At 29.9% G+C, this 11,589-nt stretch overlaps 1 long non-coding RNA gene across 1 annotated transcript; it reads right to left on the reverse strand.

The window, feature by feature from the left end:
• Positions 1-1,703, reverse strand: LOC124890901. The gene is made up of 4 exons (XR_007049427.1): positions 1,506-1,703; positions 1,320-1,405; positions 920-1,035; positions 1-104 (listed from the first exon to the last, which is right to left on the reverse strand). It is a non-coding gene; the product is annotated as an uncharacterized LOC124890901 (long non-coding RNA).
• Positions 1,704-11,589: the final 9,886 nt, after the last annotated feature.

Genomic DNA, 11,589 nt, shown 5'->3' on the forward strand with positions numbered 1-11,589 from the left:
ATGGGAAAAACTTTGACTATGTCAAAGTCGTATGTGCTTTCAAGTAGGAAGGCTAACATCCTAAGGTCTCTGAATATCTGCGTCTCTGTTGGGAAGTGTGTTATCTGAGAAAAGGAATACTTCAAGTGATTAGGGTGTTCAAAAAAATAAATACCAAAGGAATTTGACAAGCCAAGAAATCATCAAACCTGAGTATAACAAGTTGTGACTATTAAAGATTTAACCTGAGCAGGTAAATCCGTTGCAAATTCACCAAATATGTATGGCATTGAAGCATCTCCGCGAAGACTAATTTTTACATGTTCCAACACAGGAACAGAAGAAAAGAAAAATTTTACTTTGTTATCAAAAAAACACCCAAACCCATGAAGTTTTGTGCCCGGAAGATCAATCTCTTCCAATCCGCCTCAATCAGCAAAAATAACAGATTTTACTGTACCGGAGATGCATAGCTTATGCGGAAGCTTGCAATATTTTATGACTAACTGACTAAGGTTCAAACACGAGGACAAAATACCCTCGAGTTGTCCTGTTTCTAACAGAACGCCCGTCAAGGAAAGGGTCTTGAGGGAGTTGAGACGGAGTCCGACACTCGGTCGTACAATGCAAACACTCAAAAACAAGGATTTCAAGGAGGATGCTTGAGAGAGAAGCTCAAGGGAAAATTCAAAAAACGCGTTGCGGGGGAGGTTAATGTCTTGTGAGGTAGGAGTTTTTTCACAGCTAAAGTTGAGATGTAATCTTTCAACACCTAATTTTGAAATAGAATGCATCAATTGGGAAAATGTACGGGGAAAAAACTCTCCCTCAATGAACATGTGCATTTCAAGTTCAACCACTTTACGACCCAGATAAAGTTGCAAAAACTGATTTACTACTTCCAAGAATTTTTTCTGATAGTAAGGGTGACATATAGGACCTAAATAGTTAACGAGAAACATGTCAAGGCTGAACCGTAATGTAGGCATAGAAGCAAACAGATATCTTGTCTTAACAGCATCTTTAATTGTCATAATCCACCTTTGCCTCATGAACCTGATTCCGTTACACGCACAAGCAAAAATAACTACTTCAGAAGAAATTTTACATGAATCAAAAAAGAAAATCCAGATTTAAAAATAGTAGTATTGGCATAAGTATTTGTTATTGAACCCAAGTTATCAAGAAAAAGGTATAATTGTGCATAAATAACATGCTTTGACTCCTGAAATAAAAACGTACGGTTAATTCATCATATTCACTTGATTACAATATGATTCTTTTCTAATCTTACAATTTTGTTCTCATAAAACAACAACAAAATTAGACTTTACACGTACGTTAGTTGAAGCTTTCTCCTCCTCTTTCAGTCTTTTCCTCAAAAAACCAATTCCTCCCAACGCAAGCAATCCCAGAATCACTCTTGCTGACACAGTGAAATATTGCAAATAAACACACATAAAAAAAAACGAATTTTAATTATCCGAAATTAAACAATAAACATGTTGAAAGTAAGAGATTTTTACCCATATAATCTCTATCCACATCTGTTCAACTTTCAGATAACAAGTTGGGGTTAAAATTTGGTCGCAAAATTTGTTTGAAGTTCTGCCGCAAATTTGTTTAGTGCAACTTATAAGGCAGCAGAAGAGACAGAAAGTGGAGAAAGTGTGGAGAAGCAGGACAACTAAAAATTCCAAGAATTAACAAAAAGTGATTGAATTGATTTTTTTTTAAAAAAATATAATAATCATATTTTTAATCTCTATCTATTCTCTATGTATCTATCCATCTCTCAATATAAAATCTATAATATATCTATCTATCTATTATATTAAAAGTGTGAAAGTCTTGTAAACATTTGTCCTTTTTACACTTCATTACAAGTTTCCACTTTAAACAAAATCATCTTTTTTCATTTTATGATATTAAATATTAATTTAAATTACAAAATCCTATATTACATAATTATCTATATTACAAAGTCCTATTCTATTTCAGGTAGGTAACTATGACGTCTAAAAATACCCTAAATTACAAAGCTTTTTCCAAATTCTTATATTAAATATTTATTTAAAATTACGCTGCAAACTCCTATACATGACAAAATCGTGCTCTAATTAAATTAGGACAATCCTATATTACATTGTTATTTTGCAAAGTTCAATATTATATTAAATATTAAACATGGCAAAAACGGCAAACTCCTACATTGTTATTTGAGAAAAGGTTCAAATATGTCACTAAACTATCAGAAATGACTCATTTATGTCATCCGTTAAAAGTTGGGCTCCTTCATGTCATCACCATTATAAAACCGGTACATCCATGTCATTACTTTTTAATTGTGATTTTTAAAAAACAGCTTTGCCACGTGGCCTTTTATTAGAGGTCCACGTTATTTTAATTTTTTTTTTTAATCCATTAAAACTTTTTGATCCATTAAAATGAATCCATCCACACCCAACCTATCACCTTAACCCACTTTAATATTACTCTTAATTTTGACCCTAAATTTAAACATATATATATAATCATTTAGTGTTCCAACATGAAGTTTATATACCTGAATACTACGTTTAAAATAATATAGGTTAGAATAATTAATAATTTAAAATGAATAATGAATAAATTGTGATTAAAAAATAATTTGTTTTGACTCTCGAAATTAGAATATCATCACATAATTTAGGACGAAGAGAATATCACATACATGAAGGACCACAACTTTTAATTAGGAAGAATACCTACAAATCCCTTCTAAATTTGGATTATAAGTTGTATAATTGAATTATTGGTAGTCTTAATTATTTCGTGGACTTGGCTATTTGGTAGCCTTTATACTCTTTAACGTGGACGAAATGTACTAAGTCTACGTAGTATTTTTTAATCACAATTTATTCATTTGCCATTTTAAATTATTAATTATCCTAACCTATATTATTTTAAACGTAGTATTCAAGTATGTAAATTTCATGTTGGAAGACTAAATGATTATATATATATGTTCAAATCCAGGTTAAAAATTAAAAGTAATATTAAAGTGGGTTAAGGTGATAGGTTGGGTGTGGGTGGATTCTTTTTAATGGATCAAAAAATTTTAATGACGTGGACCTCTAATAAGAGGCCACGTGGCAAAGCTGTTTTTTAAAAACCACAGTTAAAAAATAATGGCATGGATGAACTGGTTTTATAACGGCGATGCATAAATGAGCCCAACTTTTAACGGATGGTATAAATGAGTCATTTCTGATAGTTCAGTGGCATATTTGAGCCTTTTCCCTTGTTATTTTGCAGTCCTATATTAAATATTATACATGACAAAAACACCAAATCCTTCTCTAATATAAATGGTAAAAACCCTTCTATTCGATTTCAAATAGGTATAGTTTGGTCCTATTCAACCCCCAATAATTAATCTCTTTCTGTATTTCTGTATCTATAATTTATAATTTATAATTTATAATTTATATCTATCTATCTATCTATCTAGAGAAAATTGAAGAAAAGGTGTCTTTTAAGTCTTAAATGAAGGATTGATGACATTGACCAACTTAAGGGTCAAACATAATTAGAAAACTTGATTAAGTTAATTGTGGACTTGATTAATATTTTCAAAACTTTCTAATCTTTTCAAAAATACAAATCAACCCAACCCACATCTCTCTTCAATCCAAATCATCGACCGTCTCACTCCTCTCTCTCGACATTCTCTCAACTCTCTCAAAACCAATAGTTCTGCAAAATTCTCCCTTCAAGCTCCGGCGAAAAATAGTTGGGTGAGTTCCTTTTCGACTTTCAACCATCAATCGACGTGAAGAAATAGAGGAACTTGAGCCAAGTTCTCCGGCGACAACAACTGCGAGTTCTTCGTTGTCCCATTTCTTCTTTCACAGGTAAAATATTATGACTTGAGCCAACTTCTCTTCTAGATTGGTTAACAATTTCAATATTTCTTGCTTAAATTTGAAATGTGGACTGAATAAAACTCTAATTTCTGGTATTTGTTGTCTACTCTTTTCGGTGGAAAATATAATTTTTTGTTGTTATTGTAGTTCTTTTTATCAAATTGTTGATTCGATTTGTTGGTGACTTTTGGTCGTAGTTGTTATTCTTAGTGGGCGTGTGTTGTATTGGTGTTGTTGGGTTAATTTGTTATTTTTCTTGGTAAAAATGGTGATGCAACAGACTAACCATCTGATGTAATAGTTTAACCAAATGATGTGACAGATTAACCACCTGATGTAGCAGATTAACCATCTGATACAATAGATTAACCATCTGATCCAACAGATGAAACATCTAATGCAACATATTAAATATCTAATGCAACAGATGAACACAACAGATAATTCATCTGTTGCGATAGACGATTCTTCTGTTTGGAAGAAATCTAAACAACATTGATCCAACAGATAACTCATTTGGTAACAGACGAGTGATCTATTTATAACGCCCCAATTTTTTATAATCAGAACGCCACACGGTGCTCATGACCCCAAAAGACCATAAGCTAATCTTTTTCTAATATCTGCAACTGAGCACTGCATAATATAATATAAAAGTATAAAAAACTGGCGAAAACTTGCCATAAGGTTCAAAATATCTAAAATACTCAAAATTGAAAACTGAATATTGATACATCTATCTGAAAAGCCTTTAAACTGTCTGAACTGTGGATTTGATGGGATATCTCCCCAACTAACTCCATCTACTAAACTAAACTGAATCTAATGCAATACTGAAATAGGAACATCCTCGAATGATGAGGACTCACTGCTACGTCTACTGTTGTTGACTGAGTCTGGACTGCTAGATGAGGTAAGGCTGAATGCAAGGGCTTATGCATGGACATTAATTAACTTAATAACATAAGAATATTGAATGAGGATATATGCATGAATGCATCAACTATAACTGAAATCGTGGTAACACTGAATACCAACTTCTGAATACTTGAACTTCTGACAACTGAGTTTACTAATACTGACATCTGAGTTTACTAACACTGGGAGACTGAATAACTGAGTCTACTGATGACTGAGCTCTGATCTTACTAATATCAACTGACTGAAATTGAGATCAAACCTATCTAGTGGATAATCTCCAAATCTACTACTAATAATAAAGAATGATTGTATCTGAGATCAGGCCTATCTAGCGGGTGATTATCTGAATCTTCTAATAATGATGATGATTGATTGAGTTTGAGATCAGGCCTATTTAGCGGGTGATCTCTGGATCTATTAGTACTTATACTGATTAACTTTATGTGAGATCAGGCCTATCTAATGGGTGATCTCTGAATCTATTGAACTATTTGAGTTCGTTATTGTGCTGAGTGACTGTACCTAACAGTCTTGATTTCTGAGTTCTATGAGTGACTGTATCTAATAGTTCTGATTTCTGAGTTCTACTATGAAGACTGAGACTGAAGCTGTGACTGTGGGAGTTCTTACTTAACCGACATGCCCCGAATCTAGACTAGATGGGTCCAACTTGTAACCCCGGCTGAAAGGATGTCAATACCTTGCCACAGGTAAAGACACTACTAACGGGTGACTCCTGTGAGGTAGTCAAGCCTTAATTTAACGGGTGACTCCTCATACTACGCTGGCTACGCAGTTCTGGAGTTCATGGACTGGTACTAACGACTCTGGCTCTCTAATAGGGAAAGTCGTCATCCCTGTACTCACTCGGTGCTAGTTCCTACCCCCAATTGAAAGACACTAAATACTAATTCTTAGACTGTACAAATATAATCGTTTATTGTATTTGTATTTGTGCAACATTTATAATTTTGTATTTGTTAATTCAACTGTATTTGTATTTGTTTTTATACTTCAAACTTGTTTGTATATAAACACAAATGATAAATTGTATATATTCACGACTAAACAATTTAAATACAAATAATAAATTTATTTAAAATATATATTATGATACAAATAAATATAAAAAAAAAAAAAAAATAAAAAATAAAAAACAAAAAAAAAAAAGTAAATTAAAGGAAAACTGAGAAAAAGAAGAAAATGAAAAAGATAGAAAAGAGAGAGACTATGCATTGTATTTAATTGGTAAGAGATGCTATGAATTGTAATTAATTAATATTTAGGCTAAAAGGGATAATAATTACAAGCTTATGTTTGCTAACCCATATAGGTCTCAAGCAAATATTATTAATTCATATACTTATTTGTATATAAATACAAATGATAAACTATACATATTTATGACTAAACTATTTAAATAAAATAAAAAATTTATTTGAAATATATAGTATGTACAAATAAATATAAATTATAAAAATATATAAAATATAAAATGCAATGACAACAAAAAGAATGAGAAAAAAATACAAAAAGAAGAAATAAGACAAAAATGCCAAAAAAAGGATGAAAAAATGAAAAGGGAAAAAAACAAGAACAAACAAATGAAAAAAAAAAAGTAAATTAAAGGACAAAATAAAGAAAAGAAAAGAAGAGAAAAAATTGGAAAAGAAAAAAAAAAAAACTTATGTGGGTGATCTCTATGTTTAAATGGATATTCAGATTTTATCCATTTTGTCCATATTTGTATGAGTTTTTTAAAAGAAAAAATTACACAAACTAGCATACTTAAGACATTAATTATAATTAATAACAATAGTTTCTCAAAATTACAACTAATAGCAAAAGTAACAATATTTTACCTTTTTTATTGAGAAACGTGTGATTTAACCCATTTTCCTCTTTCCACGCCACTTACCTTAACATTACTCTATTATCACTCCAATTTATCAATTTCAATTCCCCTAATATCTTTTCTCGGCCTTTTTTTTCTTCAAATTTCATTTTTTTTCTCTCCAATTCTTGATAAACATTGTCCTCATCTATTCGGTAAGTTGATTTTACAATTTATGTATTTTATCTTTCATATAATTTTTTTTTGTTATTTATTTTCGGCATTCTTTTTTACATTCTTCTGTGTTTTGGATTTTTTTTTTTGTTGTTGATTACATAGAATTTCTTGAGATCTGTTTTAGATCTGTTAATTTTGGTTGATTTTTTACATGATTTTTAATTTCAAATTTTGATTTGTTTTGTTAGATGTGTTTCGATTGCACATTAAGTCCAGAATTTGACCTTATCGTCATGTACATCACACGACTCTGAAAGAAAATGCCTTGAATTAAGTTATCACAACATCTTTAAACTAAAGTTGATAAGAGATAGGACGTTCTTACTTATTTATTTTGTATATGAAATACGTTCGCTCAGAGGGAGACTTGATTCATCTCATTCTATTAGTGTCAAGCTGATTGCACAACAATGTAATATACATAAAAAGGATTTTGTTGTTTGGTATCTCTCTTTAGACACCGTATTCTTTGTCTTTTAGCATTTGACGTTGACACAATTAAAAGGAGAGGCATAGTTTTATCTGTAATTCCAACTAGATTTGAATGGGTCTATTGTCTTTAGATATATGATAAAAACCGCTCTTTTAGTGTGAATAAGTAGAAGGGACGTGAAACACTCAAAATGTTATATTAGTACAAAGGATACACTAAGAAAAGAAGCTTTTATCATGTCATATAGTTCTTCAGGTTTACAAATTAATTAAAGCTTTGCTTTTGGTTCATTAGATTATTCAGTATAGTAAAAATATAAGGTCCATGTTCCTAAAATATAAGGTCCATGTTCCTTCGATAGTTCAGTGTTGTCTCTTTAAAATGACAATTTATGCAGAAGGTAAATGAAGAAGAGATGGAATTCATCTTAAGTTTGTGGACAAAATAGTATGAAATTGAGATGTATATGTCTTCTATAGGTCACTGGCCATCGTCTCCTAATCCTTCTTGTGTAAATTGAAGTAAGGTTGCCTTCTCCAAATATCTTGAACCTACTTTGTATCTGTAATTGTATATGCATGTACAAATTACAGGGAAACAAAATAACATGTTGCTGAAATTAGTCTTTGGCTGAATTTGGGGGTGCTGAACTCATTAATCAAGCTGGTTGTCTTCCTGCTCATATTTTTTTGGTGTTATACTCCTTAAATTGAAAACTATCAACTTGACCATAGGTTTAGTTGTGGAGAATCTAGTTTTCTTTTCAATTTTTGCTTTTATCTCTCAATCTGTTGATAAACATTGTGCTCCATAGTATTTGCATCTCGTCTTTTAATATAATTTAATTTTTTTTATTTTCTCATAGTGCTTTCGTCTTTGTTTTTATTATTTTAGTGGTTTATGATTTTTTTGGTGTTTTTTCAGCCAAGGGATGCTGTTCCGGTGATGGGTGGGGTGCTGGCTTCGATTGTACCCGCCGGTTTCAACATTTCTCGATGAATTTTCGGCAGAGGGAGTGTCTATCCGGCGGATTTCACCATGATAGAGACCGGCAGCGGCATCAATGGTGTTTTACCGGCAAGTATTAGCCGAAATCGATCACAGAAGTTGAATTTTAGTCGGTGGTTTGTTGGTTTTGCAGATCCGTTGAGGGACGGGCTTGGCCATCGTTTTTATGAATTTTTTGATGATGTGGTAGGGACGGATCGGTATATTCTGGCGACATTTCTATAAAATATAATTTTTATATGTATTTGTATTTGGTAATGATAAGATTTGTATTTGTATTTGTATTTGATACTAATAAGATTTGTATTTGTTATAGTGTAGGTGTGTATTTGTATTTGGTATTGTGAGATTTGTATTTGTTACAGTATAGATATGTATTTTTTTAATTTTTAATCTTATATTTTATGGATAATATGTTCATATATGTATTTTTGTCTTTATAATGTGAAGATATGTATCTATTAAATTTAAGATATGTATTTGTATTTAGGGATTATATAAGATGTATTTGTTACAGTATAGATATATATTTTTATTTACAGGGATTGCGGTTTATATATGGTTACATATGCTGGGTGTCTTACTTTTGGTGAATGTGTTCCAAATGTTGACTTTGATTCAAATCTTCTGCGCACGAGATGTGCTTCAATGTTGTGGCATTATGGTTCGAGGAAAGAAGAAGAGAAGGCACAAAGTGATGATGAAGCACCAATGAGGCCTCTTATGGAAATTGGGATAACAAAAGATACTGAAGTGCATGATATTTGATGTTTATTTTGAATTTGTTGTATTTGACAACAGTTAACTTTAGGTGGACTAACATTTAGTTGAATATTTCTTAGGTTTCATATGTTACTTTAATGTTGAAAGTCAATATTTTAATGTTTATTTGATGTGATATTTAGATTTTTGATGTTAAAACCATAAAATAGAATTTTTCGTGGTTAGTTTATATTACTATTATGCATATGTCGGTATGAATATGTGGTTTTCAGTTTTGAATATATTTTGAGTAATTAATATGTATATTCCAGTTACTATATGTATTTTTCATATATGTATTTGTATTTTTCATTTTATACATATGTATTTTGAGTAATGCATAAGTGTTTTAAGTAATGCATGTGTTTTTTTTTTCAGATATGCATTTGCATTTATGCATAATGCATATGTATATATTATTAACACATATGTATATATGGATATTGCATATGTTTCCTACAAGTCTGGATATATATTTTCTGCTATGGATATATATATATATGTGTGTGTGTGTGTGTGTGTGTATGTATTTTTCGGCTATGCATATGTATATGTATTTGTCCAGTTTAATACATAAGTATTTAAGCAGATATTCATATGTATTTATGAGTTATTCATAGATTTTTTTTAATGATGTGTATATATCTATGAATAATTCATATTTATGTATGATTAATGCATATATTTTTTTAAAAAAAATTTGCATTTAAAGTTTTGATTACGTAATTGATATGCTTTTATATATATTTTAAATTTTATTTATTTATTACAAAAAGTTATGTTAACTTATTCTTAGTTTTTATAGATGGACATAGATACTTAATAGATTCTCATATGTATTTTTTCAGATTAAAAATTTGATAAATGTGACTTCCAATTTCTTAGGTATAAATCAATGATGTTATATGTCTTGTATAATATATTCATAATGAACTAAGTTAAGCAAGTTCAGTACAAAAAATTGCAACAATTTAACTATAACAAGTTCAATAACATTAAATATTTTTATCAAAATTTAGAATCATATAATTATCAGTGAAAAATAAAGCAATTATTTTTTGACATAATGCTACATCATGAATAGATCAACATTTAAACTATAACAATATTATTTGTACATTTTTCCATAGACACCACATACATGCATAATGTGGTACATCATTGTACACACCACCTACAACTTTTATGATGCTTGTATTACGATCAGAAGCTACACACATATGTTTTCTTTCACCGTATGCTTTCTTCAGATTCTCAAAGAATCAAGTTTAAGATGCATCATTTTCAGAATCAAGTACACTATATGCCAAAGGAAATATATGTCCTGCATATTAAAAAAATACATATAAGAATTACATGATTTTTACATATAAAATACTGCATATGTATATTATAAATACATACAGCTGAAATATATGAAACTGTCAGTGAACATATAAACATACTGCATATGTATATTATAAATACATACAGCTGGAAACATATGTAACTGTTAGTGAACACATAAACATAATGCATAGCTATAATATATATACATATAGCTGGAATCATATCTAACTCCCAGTGAACACAAAAAAAGACTGCATATGTATATTATAAATCATATTGCTTGACACATATATAACTGCCAGTGATTCCATAAACATACTGCATATGTACAATATAAATACATATAGCTGAAAACATATGAAACAGACAGTCACATAAATAGACTGCATAAGTATATTAAACACTTTTGCATGTCAAATCTACATCAATGTAAGAAGCCAGTAGGGTGTAGAGTTGGTTATGTGAAGCATTTACGCTTAACAATATTGCATCACTGATGTAATCTTCATATTATTGTTCATATGTCCATCTACCAGAGTGTTTAACAAGAACAGGGATGCTTCCTATTGTCAATTTTCAGAACACTAGAAAAAGTAAAAATAAAATTAATTATCAAATCCGTACTTTATACAATAACTATTTCGTATATACAAAAATGCAAAACGAATTCCAACAAATAGGAACATTTTTTTTTAATACTAGTTATCATCGACTAAAATTCAAATTTTTCATATAACAATTGTATCTTAAATTTTAAATTAAATAACGACATGGATAACTTTGAATTTGAAAGAAATAAGTTGTTGTAAGTTGTAAGTGTTGAATTTGAAAGAATAACTTTGAATTTTATTTGAATTTTAAAAGTTGAATTTGAAAGAATAACTTTGAATTTTATTCGAGAACTGATAGAATTCTTATACAATCTCAAATTTTAGAATTCCACAACTGTTACACAACTTTATTGTAAGTTGTTCAGCAATTCTCGTAATATTTTTTTTATGAAATTCACAAACAGAATAGAGTTTGTTTATCGATACCTATAATTGGAACGTTGTATTTTTAATATTTTCTTCATAATTTCAGACGATCATCAATAATATTGGAAGCACTCTGTTTTTTGAATTTCCTTTGATTTTGTTGTTTATGGAAAACGTTGTTTGAATTTGAATTATGTTGAT

The sequence above is a fragment of the Capsicum annuum genome, unplaced genomic scaffold (genome assembly GCF_002878395.1).
Source record: "Capsicum annuum cultivar UCD-10X-F1 unplaced genomic scaffold, UCD10Xv1.1 ctg2675, whole genome shotgun sequence".
Classification (NCBI taxonomy): Eukaryota; Viridiplantae; Streptophyta; class Magnoliopsida; order Solanales; family Solanaceae; genus Capsicum; species Capsicum annuum.